The sequence below is a fragment of the Nycticebus coucang genome, chromosome 22 (assembly GCF_027406575.1).
Source record: "Nycticebus coucang isolate mNycCou1 chromosome 22, mNycCou1.pri, whole genome shotgun sequence".
In the NCBI taxonomy this organism is placed as follows: domain Eukaryota; kingdom Metazoa; phylum Chordata; class Mammalia; order Primates; family Lorisidae; genus Nycticebus; species Nycticebus coucang.
Window position 1 is genome coordinate 26,916,996 of NC_069801.1, and position 23,209 is coordinate 26,940,204.

General features: G+C 40.9%; 1 protein-coding gene across 2 annotated transcripts in view; it reads right to left on the minus strand.

Moving 5' to 3' along the window:
* The window catches only part of PHC2 (polyhomeotic homolog 2), a 106,937-nt gene extending 86,102 nt beyond the window's left edge, over positions 1-20,835 (minus strand). Inside the window, exon 1 of one of the 2 annotated variants that reach the window (XM_053575756.1) lies at positions 20,771-20,835. The gene's annotated coding sequence lies outside the window, so the exon portion shown is untranslated. Of the gene's footprint in view, positions 1-19,975; positions 20,406-20,770 lie in introns of those variants that run through there. The other variant, XM_053575755.1, reaches the window with a different exon arrangement.
* Between the last annotated feature and the right edge of the window lie 2,374 nt (positions 20,836-23,209).

Below are 23,209 nucleotides of genomic sequence, written 5' to 3' on the forward strand. Positions count from 1 at the left end.
AAAATAGCTGGGCATTGTGGCAGGCGCCTGGGATCCTAGCTACTTGGGAGGCTGACGCAAGAGACTTAAGCCCAAGAGTTTAAGGTTGCTGTGAGCTGTGATGCCATGGCACTCAACCCAGGGTGACATAGTAAGACTGTCTCAAAAAAAAAGGTATATTTAGATGACTACAAAACGGGTAAAATTTCCCATTTTCTTTTTTATGGCAACTTTTGGGGCGGCTTTTGGGATACTCTGTAGAATATGATTGTATTTCATGACCAAAAAGGCTCGCAGTAAGGTGAATAAGCATTTTATGAAAAACAGTACAAGGAGAGATCTTTTGTTGTTGTTCAAAAAAATATAGACTAAAACTTTAAAAACCAGAAGGATATAAAAACAAAATGTTAACAATATTACTCTCAAGTGCTGGGATAACAGGTTTTCTCTTGGCTTAGCTTCCCCGTCTCCGATCTTCTATAATGAATATATATATATATATCTAATAACATAAATACCATTGATCAATATAAAATAAAATAGAGTTCCTTTACATCTAAATGGCCACCTCAGACTACCCTGTCCAGGTCCCACCCATCTGGCTAGCATGGATTAGCAGAGATGGCTGCATTCTCATAATCCCATTGTCTGGCCCATGTGGTCCAGACACACCTTGTTGATTACCCAGAATAAAGAATAGCATTCATCCATTAGTGGATAGGCAGCTCATATTATGTATTTGCTGAGCTGACCTGATTGCTAAGAAGTCAGAAATGTACCCACATAATGGTAAGAGAATGTCACATATTTAAAATGAGATTGTTTTCTACCAAATACTCTCCAATTTAAACTATCCTTGTGGTGTTATATTATCACTCACAGCCAAACTAAATAAAAATATTTTGAAAGAATACCCAAAGGGAACACTCTTACTATAATGACTTCGTGTTCTGTCTCTGGAAGGTCTGTTTGTTGAATATTTAGTAGTTTTGTGGAGTGCGGGTCAATAAGGCTTAATTGCCTCTGCTGCTGAATTGCCTGTCACACAGAGAGAATCAAACCCGCCCCCACTCCTTCACGGAAAAAATGAATGCCTGGAATGGGCTGGAATTTCCAGGAAAAAATACCAGCTCAATTGGTATGAATCCTTATGGGATTACTGCACTGAAGTCATTTTTAATATGCTTCACTCTTCCTTTCTGGTGCATGACTCTCCGTCACCTCCTTCCCCAGCTGGCTTTGCTGCTTTCCCTTAGAGAGCAGATTGTCTTTGTGAATGACTCTCTCAGGGAGCATGTGCAGAAGTACAGAGCCTCACTCCATGGGAACGTAAGAGGCAGAGCTGAAGAATGGGCTAAGAACAGCAGCTGAATGGAGTAGGTCATGCTGCTTCTTGAAGCTGAAAAGGCCAACCCTGTAAATGAGTTGATGGGAGCACCTAATCGGGTTTGACCCCACAGGCTGTGTGTGTGCCTAGAGGGCTGGGAAATTTCCCTCTGCACATGAGGGGTAGTGATATTCCAGGGCCGCTATCCAGACACACTCACTCATCTACTTGATTCAATTTTATTTGTACAAGGGTTTGTTGAGGTAATGAGCAAACTAAGCCTTCAGGGATCAAGGGCTATGCAAATAAAACCTTAATGGAAGATTAAATCAGCTGATGTCCCCCCTCAGTGCTATTTCCATTCGTAGGAATGCCACTGGCAATGGTAAGAATGAATCATTCTTACTATATTTAAGTGCTGATTTTAAAATGTCTTCTTTACAAAAATAGCAATCATTATAATGAAACAGGCCTGGTAACACCTAGTAACAAACAATAAACATGCTTTCCTGTAAAGAGAATAAACATCATTTTGGTCACGGTTGAGTAGCAAGCATGGTAAGTCGAGGCCCCAATTATGGGGCTTCTCTTTTTGTTTAACACCTGATGAAGAACCAAGTCTGTGCACTTGGACGTTTCTGCTGACTATGATTATTACTCCGAAATAATTTCTAAATATGGAACGAATTAGATCTCTACAGTTATGTATTACCTAGCCCATCATTATCCATTATATTCATTTCCTTAAAAAGGAAGATTTCAAAAGAATTAAAATTATTTTTCTGTGAATTACAGGGGAAATAAATGATCTGGAAGCCAGTGTGACTACTATAGTCTCCTTATACTGTTATATATTTCACTAAAATACATTTAAATCACTAACTAGGAAAGCTCAAGATAATCAAGTGTTCCCCCCTCAAAGATACATTATTGTTGATTACTACATCTCTAACATATAGTCCTTATCGTTCAGAGACAACTAGAGAATAAACCCAGAGGCTTTAAATTACCTTAAGGTATTGCCAGTTTCCAAAAAATACACAGAAAAATGTTCTGAAACATCTCTATTTATTTTTTGTTATATTAATAAAAAGTTTAACATTTGAAAACCAATGTAAATAACCATATTAATAGGCTAAAGAAGGTGACCATATTATCCCTGTAGATGAAGGAAAATCACTTGACGAAATTTGATAATCAATCATCATAGCAACTCTCAGCAAACTAGGCATAGAAGAAAACTTCCTCAATTTCATAAAGGACATGTAACAAAAATCTACAGCTAACATGATATTTATTTAGTGAAAAACTGAATGTTTCCCCCCAAGACTGAGAATGGTCATTGAATTTTCTATTCAATACTGTTGGAGTTTCTAGCCAGTCAGTACGTTAGGTAAAAAGGCAGGAAGATTGGAAAGAAAGACGTAAAATGGTCTTTATTTTCAGACAACATGATTGTATTTGTAGAGAATCCTAAGAAATCTATAAAAAACCTATTAGAACTAAAGTGAATTTATCAAGGTCATAGGATACAGTTACACAGAGAGGTTAAGTAATTTGACCTAAGTTACAATTATAATTAGTAATTAATTAGAAGAGACAGAATTCAAGTCCAGGTAGTCTGGCCTCGGAGCCTTCCCCTTAAATATTATTTATATGGTAACTTAAAAGTGAAGGTGTTATAATATACATGTATGCAAACATTAAATATCATTCTGCCTATTCAATGACCACTAGCTTCACCCTAAATTTTAGTGAAGAGGAATGAAAAAGTGAAATACGAATCCTGAATCCTCTTTCTATATACAAAAAGTGTAACTATTGATTGCCTGACAAAATCGAAGTTAGAGACTTAATCCTTATACAGGCCAGCACATTTCATACTGAAAAAATACCTTTACCAACACACTGTCAAATACATGTACCATATCTAGCACCTACCCCAGTAAATGGCAAATACTCAAATTCAGTGCAACTTGTCTCTAATGCTAGAAAACAAAACTTAAAATTTGAGTACTGATGATGAATCAGTAGCACCAGTATTGTAGATAAAAGATAGCATGCTAATTGACAAATTCAGAAATATAATTAAAGAACAAAACTGATGTAGACTTCAAACGTAAGGCTCTAATGCCCAATTAGCCACGAGCCAAAGTAAAGGTGGGAGCATTTATATCTTTGTAGAAGAAACTCAGGGTTATCCTTAGGGACCTTACATATGGATTTTTAAGTAATTATAATCAAGGTAGTTTGTACCGTGAATAACAGAAATAACAGCGTAACAAGCACTGCTAAATTAACAAGCACTTGTGGAGCCTGCTATTTAATAATGAAGACTTGAAATACAGCCATTCCCCCAACACTGGATACTGACACAGGCAGAAAGAAACGACAGCGGGAGCCCGACATAGCTTCGTCATGATGAATGAAATCAAGGAGCATGCAAGCGAAGTAGTTGATGCAGGACCTTACACAGAATGGCACAGCTAGAAAGCCACCCTAAAGAATTCATTCCACAGTGGCAATCTCAAATGTGAAGGCTCTTTATGAAGGTCATAAATTTAAAGGACAGAGTTGCAGACACAGTCAGATATTGCTCATACTGACGACAACCTCAAACTAAAGGGCTCTTCTCTAAGCAACAGGTGGCATGGCACTGGGGACATATCAGTCTTTTTCAGCTAAATTGGCCTGTATAGATAATAGTATACTGTCTTTACTGCTTTATTGTTGTTTTGATCCATTTATGTAAACCCTGAACTTCAAATTATTTTTCTTTTTCTTTTTTCTTTTTTTTTGAGACAGAGCCTCAAGCTGTTGCTCTGGGGAGAGTGCTGTGGCGTCACAGCTCATAGCTACCTCCAACTCCTGGGCTTAAGTGATTCTTTTGCCTCAGCCTCCCAAGTCGCTGGGACTACAGGCGCCCAGCACAACGCCCGGCTATTTTTTGCTTATAGTTGTCATTGTTGTTTGGCGGGCCCGGACTGGATTCGAACCCGCCAGCTCTGGTGTATGTGGCTGGCGCCTTAGCTGCTTGAGATACAGGTGCCGAGCCTTCAAATTATTTTTCTAATAAAAGAAGCTGTGATTATCCATCCAACTCTGTTTCACAATGCCTCTTGTGGCACACAGTACACAGTGGCAATATGACTGGCCTAAGGTTGTGTTTTTGGTCTACTGACAACCGAATTATGGTGCTACTGAGGGTAAGAGATACCATGGCGTGGCATGGCCTTGTGAGGGATATTGTAGTGGAAACAGTTGAACATCTTATTTATTATCTCTAGGTATCAGCATTTTCAGTGAATACCTAATATGTATACCTAAAAACTGAATTTAAGAAGTGATTATGAAGATGGAGATGCCTAGCGTAAGATGCTAAATAAATGAGCATATATATTTGTACATGCGCGTTCTCTCTCCCTCTCTCTGACAGACAGACAGACAGACACACACACACAAGGTTAATAGTTGAGGATGATTTATTGTCCCACACAATTTGGCCCAAGGACAGATTATTATAATTAGCCTCACTTATTTTCAACGTGCCCAGCAAGGGCATGGAGAAATAAATTAACTCTGGGGTCAGGCAGTCAGGATTTAGTGGAGGCTTCCATAGCTTAAATACTATTAGCATTAATTTGTCAGAGTCTCACACTACTGTTTTGATTTGTATCTCAATGGTTCTGAATGTTTAACTCCTAGTTTGAATATCGGGATGAGACATGAGAACAAACATTTAAACACTGAAGGCCACTGACAAGGAATTTACATAGCTTCTAGTCTGGCTGAGCCCTAGTTTTTTGTTTTTGTTTCTTTTTTTTTTTTAAACAGGAGAGAGAGAGAGAGGAAGGAGCGTAAGAGAAGGAGAGGGAAAGGGAGAGCCTGAGCCCTATTTTGAAATTCTTTATCAATCTCTTGCCATTCTAATAGCAATGAATTTGTCTCTAATCATATGAAAGACAGCAATGTAGAGAAGATCCAAATCACCTAAATCTATTTCAGTTTATCTAGATGTACGACTTTGTTACTTTAAATACAGATCTACTTTTATTTTTTATTCATTTATTTTTTGAGACAGAGTCTCAAGCCGTCACCCTGAGTAGAATGCCAGGGCATCACAGCTCACAGCAACCTCAAACTTCTGGGCTCAAGTGATCCTCTTGCCTCAGTTTTTCTATTTTTAGCAGAAACAGGGTCATGCTTTTGCCCAGGCTGGTCTCGAACCGGTGAGCTCAAGCTATCCTCCCACCTCGACCTCCCAGAGTGCTAGGATTACAAGTGTGAGCCACCACACCCAGATCAGATCTACTTTTAAACTATTCAAAATCCATATCGTAAGTGACAGAGTTTCTTTAAAGGAAGGAATCTACTGTCAACATGTAAGCCCCCTAGAAAATAAGTTGGAGACTTCTACTTACAAGATAAACAGGGACCAGATTTACTTTCTACCTTAAACAAATAAAAAAATGGATAACATATAGAAATGATTTTCAGACATTAGGTGACAGATAACACGAGCCTAAAGTCTCTGAGAAAGGGAAACCAAGTGAACCCTGTGATTATTCCAGTTTATTCCCTGGAGGCAGTCAGGTGCAGTACCAGGAGGGGGTTATGCAAACAGCCCAGGGGTCTCACTGAGTTGAGGAGACAGAGGTTAGATATTCAGGAGGGCAAAATGGCTAGAATTTGTGAGAAATGGAGAGATGAACTGGAGAGGGAGAGGAGGAGACAGGAGAGGGGAGAGGGGACAGTAGAGGGGAAAGAAAGGGACAGGACAAGGCATAAGGAATGTCCCATATTGTGTCTGTGTGCAGTTGTCCAGAAAAACGTAATGAAGATGAAGATTCACCAAAAAAGCTCTGTACTTTGGTTACTTATGTACCTGTTACCACTTTCAAAAATCTACAGACAATCAACGTGGATAAGAACTAACTGGTGATCGTCAGACACATAAAATAAAGTTATAAAACCACCAAAAATAAAAAAAAAGAAAGAAAAAACTAGAGAACATACAAATTACCAATAATAAGAATGAAAGAAATCCTACAGATATTAAAAGACTAATAAGGAACTATTCCAACTATTTTATGCCAACAAGTTAAACAACTTAGATGAAATGAACGAAGTCTTTGAAAGACACAATTAGAGCGCACTCAAGAAGAAACAGGAAAACTGAAAAGCGCTATAAGTATTAAAGAATCTGAATTCTTAGTTTAAAACCTTTCCACAAAGGTAACTTCAGTTGAGATGACTTTGCTGGTGAATTTTACTAATTATTCAAGAAAGAAATAATTCCAGTACTATATAAACTCTTCTAGAAAATAGAAAAGAGGGAAACTTGCACCTACTTACTTCATGAGGCCAGAATAACCCTAATACCAAAACCACATAAGGATATACAAAAAAAGAAGACAAGGGACTTGAAGAGAAACTTCTCTAAAGAGACGCACGGCAGGAGCACGGCCTACAGACATATGAAAAAATGCTCATCATCCTTAATCATCAGAGAAATGCAAATCAAAAATACTTTGAGATATCATCTAACTCCAGTAAGATTAGCCCACATCACAAAATCCCAAAACCAGAGATGTTGGCGTGGATGTGGAGAAAAGGGAACACTTCTACATTGCTGGTGGGAATGCAAACTAATACGTTCCTTTTTAAAGATGTTTGGAGAACACTTAGGGATCTAAAAATAGACCTGCCATTTGATCCTACAATTCCTCTACTAGGTATATCCAGAAGACCAAAAATCACATTATTACAAAGATATTTGTACCAGAATGTTTATTGTAGCCCAATTCATATATGCTAAGTCATGGAAGAAGCCCAAGTACCCATCGACCCACAAATAGATTAATAAATTGTGGTATATGTACACCATGGAATAGCATGCAGCCTTAAAAAAGATGGAGACTTTACCTCTTTCATGTTTACATGGATGAAGCTGGAACATATTTTTCTTAGCAAAGTATCTCAAGAATGGAAGAAAAAGTATACAATATACTCAGCTTTACTATGAAACCCATTTATAGCTTTCATATGAAAGCTATAACCCAATTTAGCCCAAAAGGAAGGGGAAAGGGAGGGGAGAGGAGAGGATGGGGGGAGGGAGGGTAATGGGTGGGACCACACCTACAGTGCATCTTACAAGGGTACACGTGAAATTTACTAAGTGTACAATATAAATATCTTGACACAATAACTAAGAAAATGCTGCGAAGGCTATGTTAACCAGTTTGATGAAAATATTTCAGATTGTATATAAAACCAGTACATTGTACCCCATGATTGCATTAATGTACACAGCTGTGATTTAATAAAAAAAAAATTAAAAAATTAAACAAATAAAAAAAGAGATATTAAAGATAAAGGATACCTGATAGAGACAGACACAGTGAACACAGCAAAAAACAGAGAGGAGGAAGAGGCTAGAGGATTGGGAAGATTTTAGACACCGTTACATTGTTCTTTGTTGAATGCTTCCCAAGTGGAAGCCCCCTATGGCATAGTGCTTAACAGCATGGATTCTGGAAGCCAGACTCCCTGGGTGCAGAAGCTGGTCCCGCTACTTACTATAATAGCTGTATCACTTTGGTCAAGTTATCTACCTTCTACGTGCTTCAAACTTCCCATCTATAAGTAGAGACAATAATAGACTCTCCCCTCAGTATGACTGCTATAAAGATTAAATGAGTATATACATTTCAAATGCTTATACCAGTGCTTGGCACGGTAAGTACTACATATGTGTTTGTAGAAATTACTATTATACATGTTATATTAATTGGCTATTGTCTTTATGTCATAATATGTGTCCTCAAAATGCATGAAGCAATATGATAAGTGATTATCCTCATTGTATGTGTTCCCTGTCACTGCTTTAACAAATTATTTACAAACTTAGTGGCTTAAAACAACAGAAATTTATTCTCTTACAGTCTGGAGGTCAGAACTGGGCCAAAATCAGGTTAGTTGGCTGTGCTCCCTCTGCAGGTTCTAGGGAAGCACCTGCTCCTTCACTCTTCCAGGTACTGGTGGCTGCTGGCATTCCTTTTCTTGTGGCCTCATCACTCTGATCTTTGCTCCTATGGTTACATCCCTTCCCCCTTGTTTATGTCTCCCTCTGTCTCTCTCTTGTAAAGACACTTGTGATGGCATTTAGGGCCCACTCAGAAATCCAGGATAATCTCTCCATGTCAAAATCCTTCATTTAATCACATCTGCAAAGACATTTTGTCTTTATAAGGTAACATTTACAGGTTCCAGGGATTAGGACCTAATATATTTGGGCTGTCATCATTCAGCCTACTACACTCATCACTAGGGATAGATTGATCTACTGTGGAAATCATAACGTAAACATTTGTTATTAAAGTATATTTAGCTGCCTCTACAAAAAATCTGGTAGTACATGCAACCATATTCCAAGGCACAGTCCATTCACCTGGAGGTAGGTCCCCAAACTACAAACATAATTTCCACAATGAACTATAACACCTCTACAGTGCTAACATGCAAACTCAAATCTAACATCACAAACTTTGGGGGAGGAGGAGCATTCCAGAACCTTCTTGTGATTCAAATAAAACAGTGTCTTAAGATCACCAATAAGAACAAAAAGAACTGGGAGAAACTTGATTTGATGATAGCAGTTATGACTAAAGGAAGGTTATACTCCTAACAACCGCAGGTACCTGCACTCAGACCCTGCATGTTATCCTGCATGACACAATTAGTGAAGAACTTTGGCTCAAGAGTCAGACAGGCCTCATTTCAAACTCTCGCTTTCCGATGTATTTGGAAAATTCATTGACCTTGGACAAGTTATTTCACCTCTTTGAGTCTCTTCATCTGTAAAATGTAAATAATATGAGCTCTTACCTCACAGAGTTTCTGCGAACGTTAAGAACTCATGCAATGTACGAAGTTGGGTAGCAAAGAGACAACCTACACAATGGGAAAGGATATTTGCATATTTTCAATCAGACAAAAGCTTGATAACTAGGATCTATAGAGAACTCAAATTAATCCACATGAAAAAAGCCAACAATCCCTTATATCAATGGGCAAGAGACATGAATAGAACTTTCTCTAAAGACGACAGACGAATGGCTAACAAACACATGAAAAAATGTTCATCATCTCTATATATTAGAGAAATGCAAATCAAAACAACCCTGAGATATCATCTAACCCCAGTGAGAATGGCCCACATCACAAAATCTCAAAACTGCAGATGCTGGCGTGGATGTGGAGAGAAGGGAACACTTTTACACTGCTGGTGGGACTGCAAACTAGTACAACCTTTCTGGAAGGAAGTATGGAGAAACCTCAAAGCACTCAACCTAGACCTCCCATTCGATCCTGCAATCCCATTACTGGGCATCTACCCAGAAGGAAAAAAATCCTTTTATCATAAGGACACTTGTACTAGACTGTTTATTGCAGCTCAATTTACCATTGCCAAAATGTGGAAACAGCCTAAATGCCCACCAACCCAGGAATGGATTAACAAGCTGTGGTATATGTATACCATGGAATACTATTCAGCCATTAAAAAAAATGGAGACTTTACATCCTTCGTATTAACCTGGATGGAAGTGGAAGACATTATTCTTAGTAAAGCATCACAAAAATGGAGAAGCATGAATCCTATGTACTCAATCTTGATATGAGGACAATTAATGACAATTAAGGTTATGGGGGGGGAAGCAGAAAGAGGGATGGAGGGAGGAGGGTGGGGCCTTAGTGTGTGTCACATTTTATGGGGGCAAGACATGATTGCAAGAGGGACTTTACCTAACAATTGCAATCAGTGTAACTGGCTTATTGTACCCTCAATGAATCGCCAACAATAAAAAAAAAAAAAAAAAAAAAAAGAACTCATGCAATGCCCTAGGCATGATGATTGGCATGTATTAAGTGTTCGATAAACTGTAATCACTATTATTATTATGTAATACATACCACTACTTCTAATACAGCTCCATCTTCTATTATAGGAGAAATATTGTCTCATCTTTAATTTCTTTATTTTCAGGGGCAGGGGAATTATTCCTTTGGGGACTGTGGTCTCACGATCCACATAGACAAAGCAAAGACAGTAATCTGTCTGTAATTCTGGCATGCATATCCCTGGGGAAGCAGGAAAAGAGTATAGAAAGGACTCTGTAAGCTAGTAAAGGACAGGAAGGAGTGCAAAAGGTTTGATGAATGGTTAAGGCAGATAATATACAGTACTTGAGGTTTGGGGGAAACAGGAAAAGGAATTAAGAATGTAAGTAGCAAAAGTCTAAAAGAAGATTTACTAAATGGTTAGAACTTTGCACTTTGGAAAAATGAAGGTTGAGAGGAAGGAGTTGTGACAGGGATAGTGAAATCATGAAGATAAGACAAAGTAAACAGAAACGAGCTCACTTAATATAGCAGAACGCCAGGACAGGAAATGAGATGAAGTGGAGGATGGACAATGAAACCTGAAAATGCAAGGAAGTTTGTATTTAGGATAAATAAAACACTGCAAGCAAATCTAAGACATGTACGGTGTGCTGTTTCTCTCAATATTTCCAGCAGTTGGCTCACTACGCAGCAAGTCCTCAATAAATCGGGATTGAATGAACAAGCATATATATTCAATAGTAAAAATACCGGCAACAGATGAGACATTAAATTAGAGCGTCCTTTCTAACTGCATGAATCTGTTTCCAGTCTCACTCCTGTCCAAACCAACTCCACATTGCTGATGGGATCTTTCTGAAAGGCAGATCTTGTCATATTCCTCCTAAATAGCGCCCCATGGCCCCACCATAAAGTCCAGTTTCCTCACCTTGGCAAACCAAGCCTCTGTGATTGGATGCCAACCTGCTTTTCAGGCTCGTTTCAGCAAATACCCTTCTCATATGTCATTTCAGTGAATACCCTTCTCATATGTGGTCCTGTTGGGTTGTTTGGACCTTCCCGTACACGCGCCTTCTCACAGACAGACACCCCACCTTTGCACACACTGCTTCCTGTCTGCCCAAGGAGCTCCTCCCTAACACTTCTAAGCAGGATTAAGCAATCCCTCTTCTAGACCTGCAGAACACCATACCCACCCTAATACCACGGTACTGATGACAGTACGGCAATTAATGTTTCCATGTCTGTCTTCCTTTGGAAACCTTTGGAGTATCAGTACTAGGTATCTCTGTATCCCCAGCCACTAGCATGGGGTATAGAAGCTTTTAAAATGTATATTGAATAAATGAATAGATTGTAAAGGCCAAAAGTAGAAATGAAGCTTAAATACACCTGTGAACAAGACACAGCGGGATACTAAGACAGTTAGGGATGGGCAACTGGAAGATTTTGTCATGGTTGGCAGCTGCAATACCCTCCTCAAATTGTTCCTTGTTATCATGTTCAGAACCAAATTTTGAGCCATATATACTATGGGCCTGACTCAGCATGACATTTCCTATCTTATATAATTCCTAACCATTTTTCCTATTAACAGAAAAAGCAATTCCATTTTCATGTACTTTAGTGCCACCATCCTTTTTGAAGTACTCTAAAAGCTAAGCTCTGCTCTCTTTCCTCGAATTCTCATTTTTTCTCTCTCACTAACTGGAATGGTAAACTTCAGGGCTAAGTTAAGGATGAGAATAATCTGAGCCCAAATTTGCTGCACAACTTTAAGGGAAGTTATTCTACCTCTGTACATCTCAACTCTCTCTTCCTTCAAATGGAATCAACTCTCCCATCTAGGAGGTCACAGGAGATAATAAAAGGTGGAACTTACACAGTACTTACTATGCACTCACCTGTATTAATCTGTTTAATTCTGTAATTCTTCAAGGCAGGGACTATGAGAAGACTGGAGCACAGAGGGAGTGCAGACTTTAAGAAGACCATGAAGGTCACAGTTAAAGAGTGGCAGAGGCAAGGCTGGAACCCCAGCATTCTGGCTCTACACCCCTGCTGTTAACCATTACCTGCTCCTACCTCTCTGCAGGCCAGTGAAAGGTAATGTGCAGAGAACAAAACTCTAGTACATTACACTAAAGTATTAAAGGGCTTTAAATTTATTTTTTTCAAATGTAAAAAGGCTTACATTTTGTAAGCCTTATTTATAACTAAAAACGAAGTAAAAGCAAGGAAAAAAGAGAAGGAGAAATTGAATGGGAGGCTTCAGTGGGACAGTGTTCCATAGTTCAATCCAAATGCATGAAGACCTTAAACCCCCCATCATATTTAACTAAAATAAGAAGGGTATCTTTGATTTTAGCCAACAAGGAGATGGACTTGTCCTTCACTGGTGCTATACCTACAATTAAGATGACACTGTCACTAGAGGAACACCTACCTTGAGTATATAGCTTTACGCATCAATGAGTTAGGTTTTTCTCAGGAGTGACAACCAAAGAATAGAAATACACAAGATACATTTGTGTTATGCTTTCTATAGAGAAACAAAATTTTATTTTTATTTTAATTTTTGAGACAGAGTCTTGTTCTGTTGACCTATAGTACGGTGTTGTCATCAGAGCTCACAGCAACCTCAAACTCCTAGGCTCAAGGGATCCTCCTGCCTCAGCCTTCCAAGGAGCTAGGACTACCTGATCTTTCTCTGTTCTTTTTCTGTACAGTGTACACCACTGTACCCAACCAAAAATTTTAATTTTTAATATAAACATTAAATATTTAATTAAATTCATACTGCCCTTACCTCCAAATTAATTTAGGGCAAAATTAAAGGAAAATCCACTACATGTAATACAGTACGTTCAGATGGTTATCAACCTCTTTCTTTAATTTCCTTCTGGGCAATGGACCATTTAGAAAGTGCTTAACAAATATTTGTTGAATAAATTAATACTATTTCAGAGATGGATCCACAGAAGCTCTACATTTCAACATGGTTCCTTAGAAGGAACAGGGGCCTTATATGTATTAATGGTCATCATTTGCCCAGGAGAACTCTACTGCTCAGTATGTCTTTAAGAGGGAGAACTTACTTTAAGTCTCTGGAAAAGTCAAGCAACCTTTATCTATACCCATGGTTTCTATATCTTTTTCTTCCCCCATCAGAAAAAGAACAGAGAAAGATCAGGTTACATTGCTTCTTTGGGCCTGTATAAATTCCTGAGAGGCTCTCTCTTCTTTCAGGAAAAGTTTCCCTGGCAACCATATTTACACACTTACTCAATTCCCACCCCTCCTTGATTCACTGGTTGGTATAAAATTAATTTGCATTGATTCACTGAAGCTTACAACTTAATCAGTTTTATAGACTCACAAAATTCTAGACCCTGGTTCCTTCCTTAAACTTGCTTCTTAAAGAGCCTGTTCACTTTTTCGAACATAATTCTCTTTAGTTTAAATATTTTAAAACACATTTAGTATGTATGATCAATGTCTCTGGCTATAAGTAGAGAAAAGGATATTCTCCCAAGGGCAGCTGGACGATATTATTTGTTAGGAAGATTAAGAGACAAAGAGATACCTTAGTTCTAAGTAAGTAAGTAAGGGGTCAGATTGCTCCATAGCTCTGATAAAGGCCAAAACAAAAAGTCTGGGCCACATGAAATAATGAAGCAGGCCAAAGAGTCTGGGTGATCAGAGGTCAAGACATGGATAACAGATATGCGGCATGAGTTATCGAGAATGGAGTTTCATTAATTCATTCGCAAAGTATTTATTCAAGACCTACTTGTGCTTGGTATTAGGAAAATAGCAGAGAATAAGTCAAACACAGACCCTACCTTCAAAAAGTTTATAGTCAAATAATTGAATAGTGAACCAATGTTGACTTTGTTATTGAACCATGTGTCTTTGGGCTAGGGGCTCACTATATGATTTCCTATAAGGGAAAGAATTGGCTTCAGAGTAGGGATAGCTCACATGTTTAATTTCACATATTCTTAGGCGCACTTGGTCCATGTTGGGAGTAGAAAACGAGAATAAGCACTCTGAATGGGAATGAGATGGGTTACAGGAGGAGGATACCCAAGCTGTCTTGTCTGATTTCCTCTACAAAGGAATCCAGGTTGATTGGTGTAGGACTTGGTCAAGTGGTCAGTTAGGGTCAAGCAGTGTCAGGACTTGGTCAGATCTTTACTCAGAGAGACCAGGAGCGGGAGGAACAGGAGGATAAGCAAAAACTATTTTTGTGAGGGCCATAACCATGAAAACTAGAAAAACTTAATTTGTTGCCAATTCCAAGTAGTGATTATAAAGCCAAACATAAGAAAATAATGTTCAAATTTTCTGCTTTTCATGATTCTTGCAGGTAGGTGAAAGGGTGACATCAGCCTGGTTTTAGGGCAGGCAAGTAGTAGTATACTCGTTCCCTTCCAATTTTTGGTTCAAAAGGTTGAAAAATGATCTCTACAGTCTCCTACAAACAAATGGGCATATCTGGGTACAAAAAAAAGAGAAATGAACTTATTGAAATTGGAGGAACAACAGCATCAGGACTGTAACTCTATCCACTAATACCCTCAGAATATGAGGGATGAGTTTCCAGAAGTCATCCTGTGTAAATAATTTCTTGCCGCTTTATTTTCCATTCTCTTCATACTGACAGGGTATCCATGTGAAGTTAAAAATATTTCCCTTTTTCCCTTGATATCACCAGACTCAAGGAGTCTAAAATGAGAGCACTACAGGAAAATGTGATTGTGTACCATGACCACAGCAAGGACTTTCGGGCCACCTAACCAAACCAAAGGCTACTGCACGAAATGTCATCGCAGCTTCAGGGAACAGTACTGACTGATGCCTTCAGGCAGAACTGGCCCCATAATTTGTGGGGCCTAGTGCAAAATGAAAATGTGGGGTCCTTATTAAAAAATTATTAAGAATTTCAAGACAGCAACACCAGAACATTTAACCAAACATGTGTTTAACGCAGGGCCCCTGGAGACTGCACATGTCATATGCCCATGAAGCTGGCCTTGTCTTCAGAGATAGTATAGCAGGGTCCTTTGGAAGAGCTTTAGAGTCTGAGCTGGATCCAAATCCCTTATTAGCTTTGGGATCTCAGGCAATTTCTGTAGGCTTTCCATGCTGATAAGAGGGTGCGTGGTTATAAACCAGTATTGAGAGGATTAGATGAGATAATGAACAGGATGTATACAAAGTGTTCAGGGCAATGCCTAGCACCCAGTAAGCACTCAGTGAATGACAGCTACACGATCACTGTCCAGTGAAATGTACAGGTAGTTACCGAAGCAGTAAGTTTAAGAAATGAATTGCTGAATTTCTATTAAGAATATGAAAGAAAGAAAAATATTTTAAGACAACTAAAATAATGGAGCAGATAGGGAAAATTAAATCTGCTTGACTCTGATCCCTTTTTAACCGCTTTTCTATTTTTTTCCTTCCTTTCCTTGCCCAACATACCAAGGGTGATCTACATGCTGTCCTCATTTCTTACCTGCACCTCGTGCCCTGGTTCCCTTTAAACTGGCTTTTAATATCTCACGGCCACTTCCCACTAAACTGAAGCTACTATTTTCAAAAAGTTACTGGTGAGGGCAGCGCCTGTGGCTCAAAGGGGTGGGGCACTGGCCCCATGTGCCAGAGGTGGTGGGTTCAAATCCAGCCCCGGCCAAAAACTGCAAAAAAAAAAAGTGTTAATAAAAAAAAAAAGTTACTAGTGACCTTCTGTTTACTAGATATAATGGACGCTTCCCACAGTTTCTGCACAATTTCATGGTACTGATGATTTCTCCAGTTTGAAACCCTTCCTTCTCTTGACTTCTGTGATATCACATTCTCATGATTAACAGCACGTCTAACTGGCCTTGTTTTGATCAGGTACACAACAAACAGTGGTGGACAGAATACATTTGCTGGATGAATAAATTAGATGTTTCTTGATATTCCTTATTTTCTGCCATGCTGACTCTGTTTCTTCTGCTATCTCCCTAAATCTCAAGCTTCAATCCTTGGTCCTCTATACTTCTATTTCTATGCTGTTACTAATGGTGAATCCAGCTAATCACATGGGTCCATTACTACCTTCCATATAGGACGCCTTGACTTCTCCCTTTAGAACACTAGCTCCCCCTTCCAATACTTACGGGATGTGTCCACTGAGAAGTTCTAGCATTGTCTCAAGATTTCTAGGACTTAGCTTCCCCTCTTCTCCCCCAAACTGGCTTTCCTTTCTGTCTGTTCTGTTTTTGCTAATCCTATACCCAGGTCAAGACTATATTTAATGCTACCTTATCTCTTGTTTTCCCTATCCATCACTCACAAGGTCCTGCTCACTTTTCCTTTATTCTACTTATTGACCCATCTATTGTTATTTTCATTGCTTCTTCCTAATCCAATTCCTTGTCCTCTCACACCAAGACTATTTATTTATTTATTTATTTTTTTTGTAGAGACAGAGTCTCACTTTGTGGCCCTCGATAGAGTGCCATGGCATCACACAACTCACAGCAAGCTCCAACTCCTGGGCTTAAGCGATTCTCTTGCCTCAGCCTCCCGAGTAGCTGGGACTACAGGTGCCCCCCACAACGCCCAGCTATTTTTTGGTTTCAGTTCAGCAGGGGCAGGGTTTGAACCCGCCACCCTCGGTATATGGGGCCGGCGCCCTACTGACTGAGCCACAGGCGCCGCCCACACCAAGACTATTTAAATAACCTATTGATTGTTCTCTTTCTCTTCTCATTAAAATTTATTCCCCATATTGCTGTTAGAAATATCTTTATATTGGGCGGTGCCTGTGGCTCAGTCCGTGGGGTGCCGGCCCCATATACCGAGGGTGGCGGGTTCAAGCCTGGCCCTGGCCAAACTGCAACCAAAAAATAGCTGGGCGTTGTGGCGGGTGCCTGTAGTCCCAGCTGCTCAGGAGGCTGAGGCAAGAGAATCGCCTGAGCCCAGGAGTTGGAGGTTACTGTGAGCTGTGTGATGCCATGGCACTCTACCGAGGGCCATAAAGTGAGACTCTGTCTCTACATAAAAAAAAAAAAAAAAAAGAAATATCTTTATATTTCTACTTGCATGACTCCACACTTTCCTAACCAAAAATCTTTGACTTATGATCATCTATACTGGATAAAGTCCTAACTCTTTAGTTCAGCATTCAATGCCTGCTATAATCTGGCTTCAACCAAACCTTACAACTGCTCTACTTAAACTTTTTGATCTCACCAGACTGGTCAGCCTCATCAACTGGCCTTTGAAAACGTTCTTCTGTTTGCTGGCCCTGTGTTTTATGAACATTATTTTTCCTGTCTAAAAATCCCTTCCACCTTCCAACAAAATTCACCATGTATCTAAAAAAGCCTTCTTTGGTAATCATAGTCCATAATGATATTTTTTTTCTTTGTTTGAGATAGAGTCTCACTTTGTCACCCTTGGTAGAGTGCCATGACATCATAGCTCACAGCAATCTCAAACTCTTGGGCTCAAGTGATTCTCTTGCTTCAGCCTCCCAAGTAGCTGGGACTATAGGTACCTGCTACAATGCCCAGCTATTTTTAGAGATGGGGTGGGTAGGGTCTAAAAGGGTGAGGGGTGTCTCGCTTTTGCTCAGGCTGGTCTCAAACCTGTGAGTTCAGGCAATTCACCCACCTTGGCCCCTCCCAGAGTGCTAGGATTACAGGGGTGAGCCACCATGCCCAGCTCATAACAATCTTTTTCTTTTCTCCACTCTTATAATACCACATGTTTAGCACTTCAGTATTGAATTATTGTTTTGCATTGGTGATTTCATTTACTCCTCACAACTACATGAGGTAGGTGGTATTGTTCAAGGTGAAGAAACTAAAGTCAAATAACTTGACGAAAGTCACATAGCAAGTACCTGGTAGAACTGGGATCCAAATCTTTGTTTAGCCGAGAATAACCCCCACACTATACCACCTCTCTCATTTTCCTGTCTCCTCCAAATCACAAGTACAGCACAGTATTTACACACAAGCAGGTGCTCAGTAAATATGTTGATTGAGAAGATTGCTTAAATACCACCCATGATTTTCTAGCACTTAACAAAACTGTCAATCTTTGCAGAGCACATTAGGCATGTTATCTAACGATTCCTTTACATGACTATAATATAGTTCAAAGTAGATGTGCCAAAAAGTCATTGCAATTCATTCTAAAAATAAATTTTTGTTTGAGCAAAGCTAAAAGGCCTTTATCTGATTCAAACATTGGGTGAGTTTTGGGGATGAAGTCCACCTTACTACCTCTGAATCTATCCTTGCTCTGCTTCTAAATATCAGGAAGCAAACACATATGAATCATGGATAACGGAAGGGGAAAGAGAACAGAAAAGTAGCAGCATGGGAAATAGTCTATAGAGGAGATGGCGCTGTCCTTTCCTGCACAGTTGCTTAAAGCTGTCAGAGCCACCTCTGTTCTAGCCAGCGGGGACCACACAACACTGGGCTCTATCATGTTTGCATGAGTCATGGTCTCAGTCCTGAACTCCTTCCCCTGACCCATATCACAGCCCAATCCTCTCCTAATCCAGATCCTTCCAGCTTCTCATCTTATTATTTATTTTCCTACATCTCATATTTAACATCCAGGCTTTGCTCTTCCGGTTCTAACCTGCATCTTCTTTTCTTAGATTTTCCCTCCTAGGATGCTGCCTCTTGTGCCAGTTTTTAGGCCCTCTACCTTGCAGACTCTATTGTAAACTATTCCCTTTCCACTTCTACATGTTAGACCCATACTTGGAAAGGTGTGGGTGACAAAGACCAGAATTGGGGCTTAAAAAAACTGTAAGAAGGAAATATAAACAAAAACAATAAGAAGAAAAATACCAGTAAATTGTGATAGGAATTTGAAGTTCCAGGTTAAGTTTGACAATTTACATTACAAAGAAAATAAGCCATGGTTGCTCTATAAAACTATTCTCTAGAGATACCATACTCATTATGTGGCTGCATTTATTGTTCCATCTGCTTTGGCTGCCCTTCCTGTCCTTTCTAATTTTCTCTGCAAGAGAAACTCTTATGCATCCTTCAACACCTTGCTTAATGGTGTTCTTCTCTGGAAAGCCTTCCCTGATCTTCTCTACCAGCTAATTGTTCCCTTCTCTGTGCTTCCACAGCTCTTTATATGCCTATCTATTATGCTGTTAATCACTTTTACTAGCAATTTTATTTGTTTCTCCCAGTACTTCTATCAGGACAAGGACTAATTATCTTATTCATCTTTGCATCCCCAAGACACAGCAAAGTGCCTGGCATGTACTAAGTGTTTGTTGTTGTGTGATAAAAGACATCAAGAGCAACATGAAAGTGCAATTTGCACTTCACTTGTAAAAATCAAATTGGTTCCTGGTACTTTTCATGTGTAACCATGTTTTGCCTTGATTTAGAAGAAATGAGACTTCTGATTCAAAAAAGAAACTCGATTGATATCTCTGACACATTAGCCACTTTTTCATCCCTATTGGTGATAGAAATATTTTTCCCCTCTCACACTTAAAAGAAGCTCCCCAGGCAAGCTTAATATCACTGGCAAATCTCCCCTCCTACCATTTCTATTGTAGTGAAAGCTAAATTACGCTGTGAGCCTAAAGCTGCCACCAGTCTTGGTGAATTGGGGGAGGGGGATAATTACAAGAAGACACTTCTGTAGCAGACCCAGGAAGGGGTGGGGGAGGGAGATGAATTTAAACCTTGCCTTATAAGAAAGCTGTTGGAAACTCACGTAGAACAGCCGCTTCCTCTGTACATGACAGACCCGATCCAGGTGTCCAGCAGTGACCTTTTCCCACGGGTGTCAGGTCAGCACCCAGCACAGAAAACAAGGGGCCAGGGCCTTTCCCGGGCATCCCTCTTCCTCAAACCTTGGGGCCTGCTTTTCCTTTAGGGGACTGTCCTATCCTCCCAGCTCCAACAACCCCCAGTTCCTTCTGCTGCTGCCCCCTATGCAAGGCTTGACTCTGGGTCAAAAGTGCCGGCGGCTGGGCTGTCAGGCCGCGGCTGAGGAGGGGAGTCTCGGTCAGGCCCGTACCCCCGGGTCTCCCCGCACTCTGCGGGACGAGCGGAGGAGACGTAGGCCTCACGAGGCCACCTGCTGCGGAGGCGTGGGCCTCTACGCGGAAGGGGACTCGATCCCCCACGAAAGCGCACGAGTGCCGGGACTTCAGCCGGGTCCCGTTCTCCGCAGCCTCCCGCAAGTCTCGGCCCCAGAGCTCCCTGCAGCCCTGGTTGCGGCTGGGTCCCGGTCCGGGTGTGCCGCGGCCAGTCGGTCGCCGGCCCAGATCGCTCGCGCCCTGCGCGCGCCCCACGCCGCGGATGCCGGGTTGGGCCGCCGGCCGCCCGCCTGCCGGTGCTCACGGAGATGTCCTGCCCCGCGTGGCCAGTCTCGACTGCCGCTCTCCCACCCGCCCGTGACAGCTGGGTGCCCAAAGGGTTAAGCCGGCAGCTCGGCTGCCTGTGTGCCCGGCGCACTGCCCGTCAGTCTGGAGCCGGCCCCAGCGCGCACGCGCCCGCCCGTTACCTGCGGTCGCCTTCGCGCTCCTCCTCCACCTGGCCGCTCTCTCCCGGGGGCCGCCTCTCAGCCCGCCCCCTCGGCTCGGCGCCGCGCACCCTGCTGGCTACTCAGACGCGGCCCGGGGAGGAGGGGCGTGAGGTGATTACCATATATTAGCATACCAGCGCGTCACGTGGCTTCCCCAGCCAATGGTCACTCTGGAAAGGCGGGGATTGCGCTAAACACGCCTATGTGCTGCTCCCGGCCTGAACCGGTGGCCATGGTAACGTCTGGGCGGGCGGGGGAGTGGGGAGGTACCGGAGCCCAGCGGCCCCACGGGAGCATCTCCCCTACCTGAGCTCCGCGCGGAGACTCCTTTCTTATCTCGTGGATGGAGCAAGGCTGAATTTGGATCAGAGAGATTCACATTCAGCAGACATTTGAGCATTTAGCACGTCCCTAATACTTTTCTGCAGAGTATGATTAATGGGGTAACCCTGTGATGTCTGTACCACTAACTTCCCTTGCTAGTAGTGAAAGCAGAGGCTCAAAAAGGTTAGATTACTCACCCAAAGTCACAAAACCATACTAAATGGCAAAAGTGGAGACAGTTCTGATTTCAGGCCCCATTTTTGATTTCAGGCCCAGTACTCTCCAGCAGGGGTCTCCCAGTATTTCTTCACGATTGCAGGTGTATTAAGCAATTGAGAAAATCCTCACACATAATTTGTACAGTGCTTTACTGTTTCCTTACAGTGACCTTTGAGGCAGAATAATTATGCTCATGTTACAGATAAAGGAAAATGAGGTTCAGAGAGGCTATGTGACATCTATTAAGAGGTAATGCTAGAGGGAAGGAGGGAGGTGGGTGGGGCCTTGGTGTGTGTCACACTTTATGGGGGCAAGACATGATTGCAAGAGGGACTTTTCCTAACAATTGCAATCAGTGTAAGCTGGCTTATTGTACCCTCAATGAATCCCCAGCAATAAAAAAAAAAAAAAGAAGATTAAAAAAAAAAAAAGAGGTAATGCTTAATTACCATGATTTATACTAAAACTCACGACTTTAGAAACTTGAATTCTTTCTTCTCAACCCCGTGGAATTGCTATCACCATTTTACAGATTAAGAAACTGAGACTTGGGAAGGTAAGCAAATTGCTCAAGGTTACGCAGCTATTAAGTAGCAGATTTAGGATTTAAATCCAGGTTTGTTTGGCTCCAAAGCTAGTCTCATTGAACCATGTTTATTTAAGTTAGACGTGGACTTTAGAACCTCTTTTCTAATAGAGCGTTCTCTCCTCTCAATATGTGACTGTGTTATCTCTTAATCCTACAGCAAATATATCTTGAGACAAGTGACATGTGTTAAGGTCATAGAGGCTAAATATCAAATGAGAATAGAGTAACCAGGTAGGTAGTGGCACTCTAGAATTCTCTGTCTTCCCCTTTTTACTCCTAAGGATTTGATAGTTTAGCTAAAAGCAGAGTAGTTTAAAAGCACAAACGTCCGAATACAGACTTATCTCAGTGGTTTTCTAACTTTAATGTATTTATGAATTACTGGTAGAGGTCTGTGCCTCAAACTAAATATGCTAAACTTTATAGTCATTTTAGGAGATTATCAAAGGTAATTTTGAATACATACCGTATATATTTCACTTTTCTGGACTGATCTAAAACCCAATTTTATCCTAGATTGTCACTGGTACTTAAGAGCACTAATGTAGAGGCAGACATACTAGGGTTAAAATCCTGACTCAGCCACTTATTGGCTGTGTGACTTTGGGCAAGTTACTTAACCACTCTTTGTCTCAATTTCCTCATTTATAAAATAGGAATGTTGATTGAAATGTTGCGAGTTAAATGAGTTAATATATAAGAAAATATTCAGTACAGGCCCTAGCTCAGGAGTAAACCCTCCATAACGTAAGCTATTGTCATTTGCTATCATCCCAGGAGCTTTCCTAGGAACAGACAACCCACATGTATAGACTCTCTCAAGCCTTCCTTGCTGGCTTCGGAATTCTGAAACTGCCTCCTATCCCTTGTGGCATATTAAACAGCCTGTTGTGCTGGTGAAAGCTTGTTATCTCTCCAAATGACATTCTCTCTTCTTGGGATCATAAATAATTCCTGGACTCAAAGGAGCTGGTTTCTCTTGCACATCTCCCAGCACCAAATTACCAGAGCGGCTCCTTGCAGAAGGGGATCTTGACAAACAGCGAAGCCATAAGTCAGGCTCCTTGAAACACTTTTATGAGTGCCTTAATGAGGGAGATGAGCTGTCATCAGGAACTCATCCCGTCTTTCCTGGTCACAGGAAATGAGCTCTTTGTGCTCAAAGGGTTTCCAAAGCTGAGGAGCAAAGAGTTTTCAGGAAGTGGGCCAGGGATGAGAAGCTGTTGACTCAGAGAATCCCAGGGCTAAACAGCCCCCATCCTGCCATTCGCCCTGTAGGGTCAAAT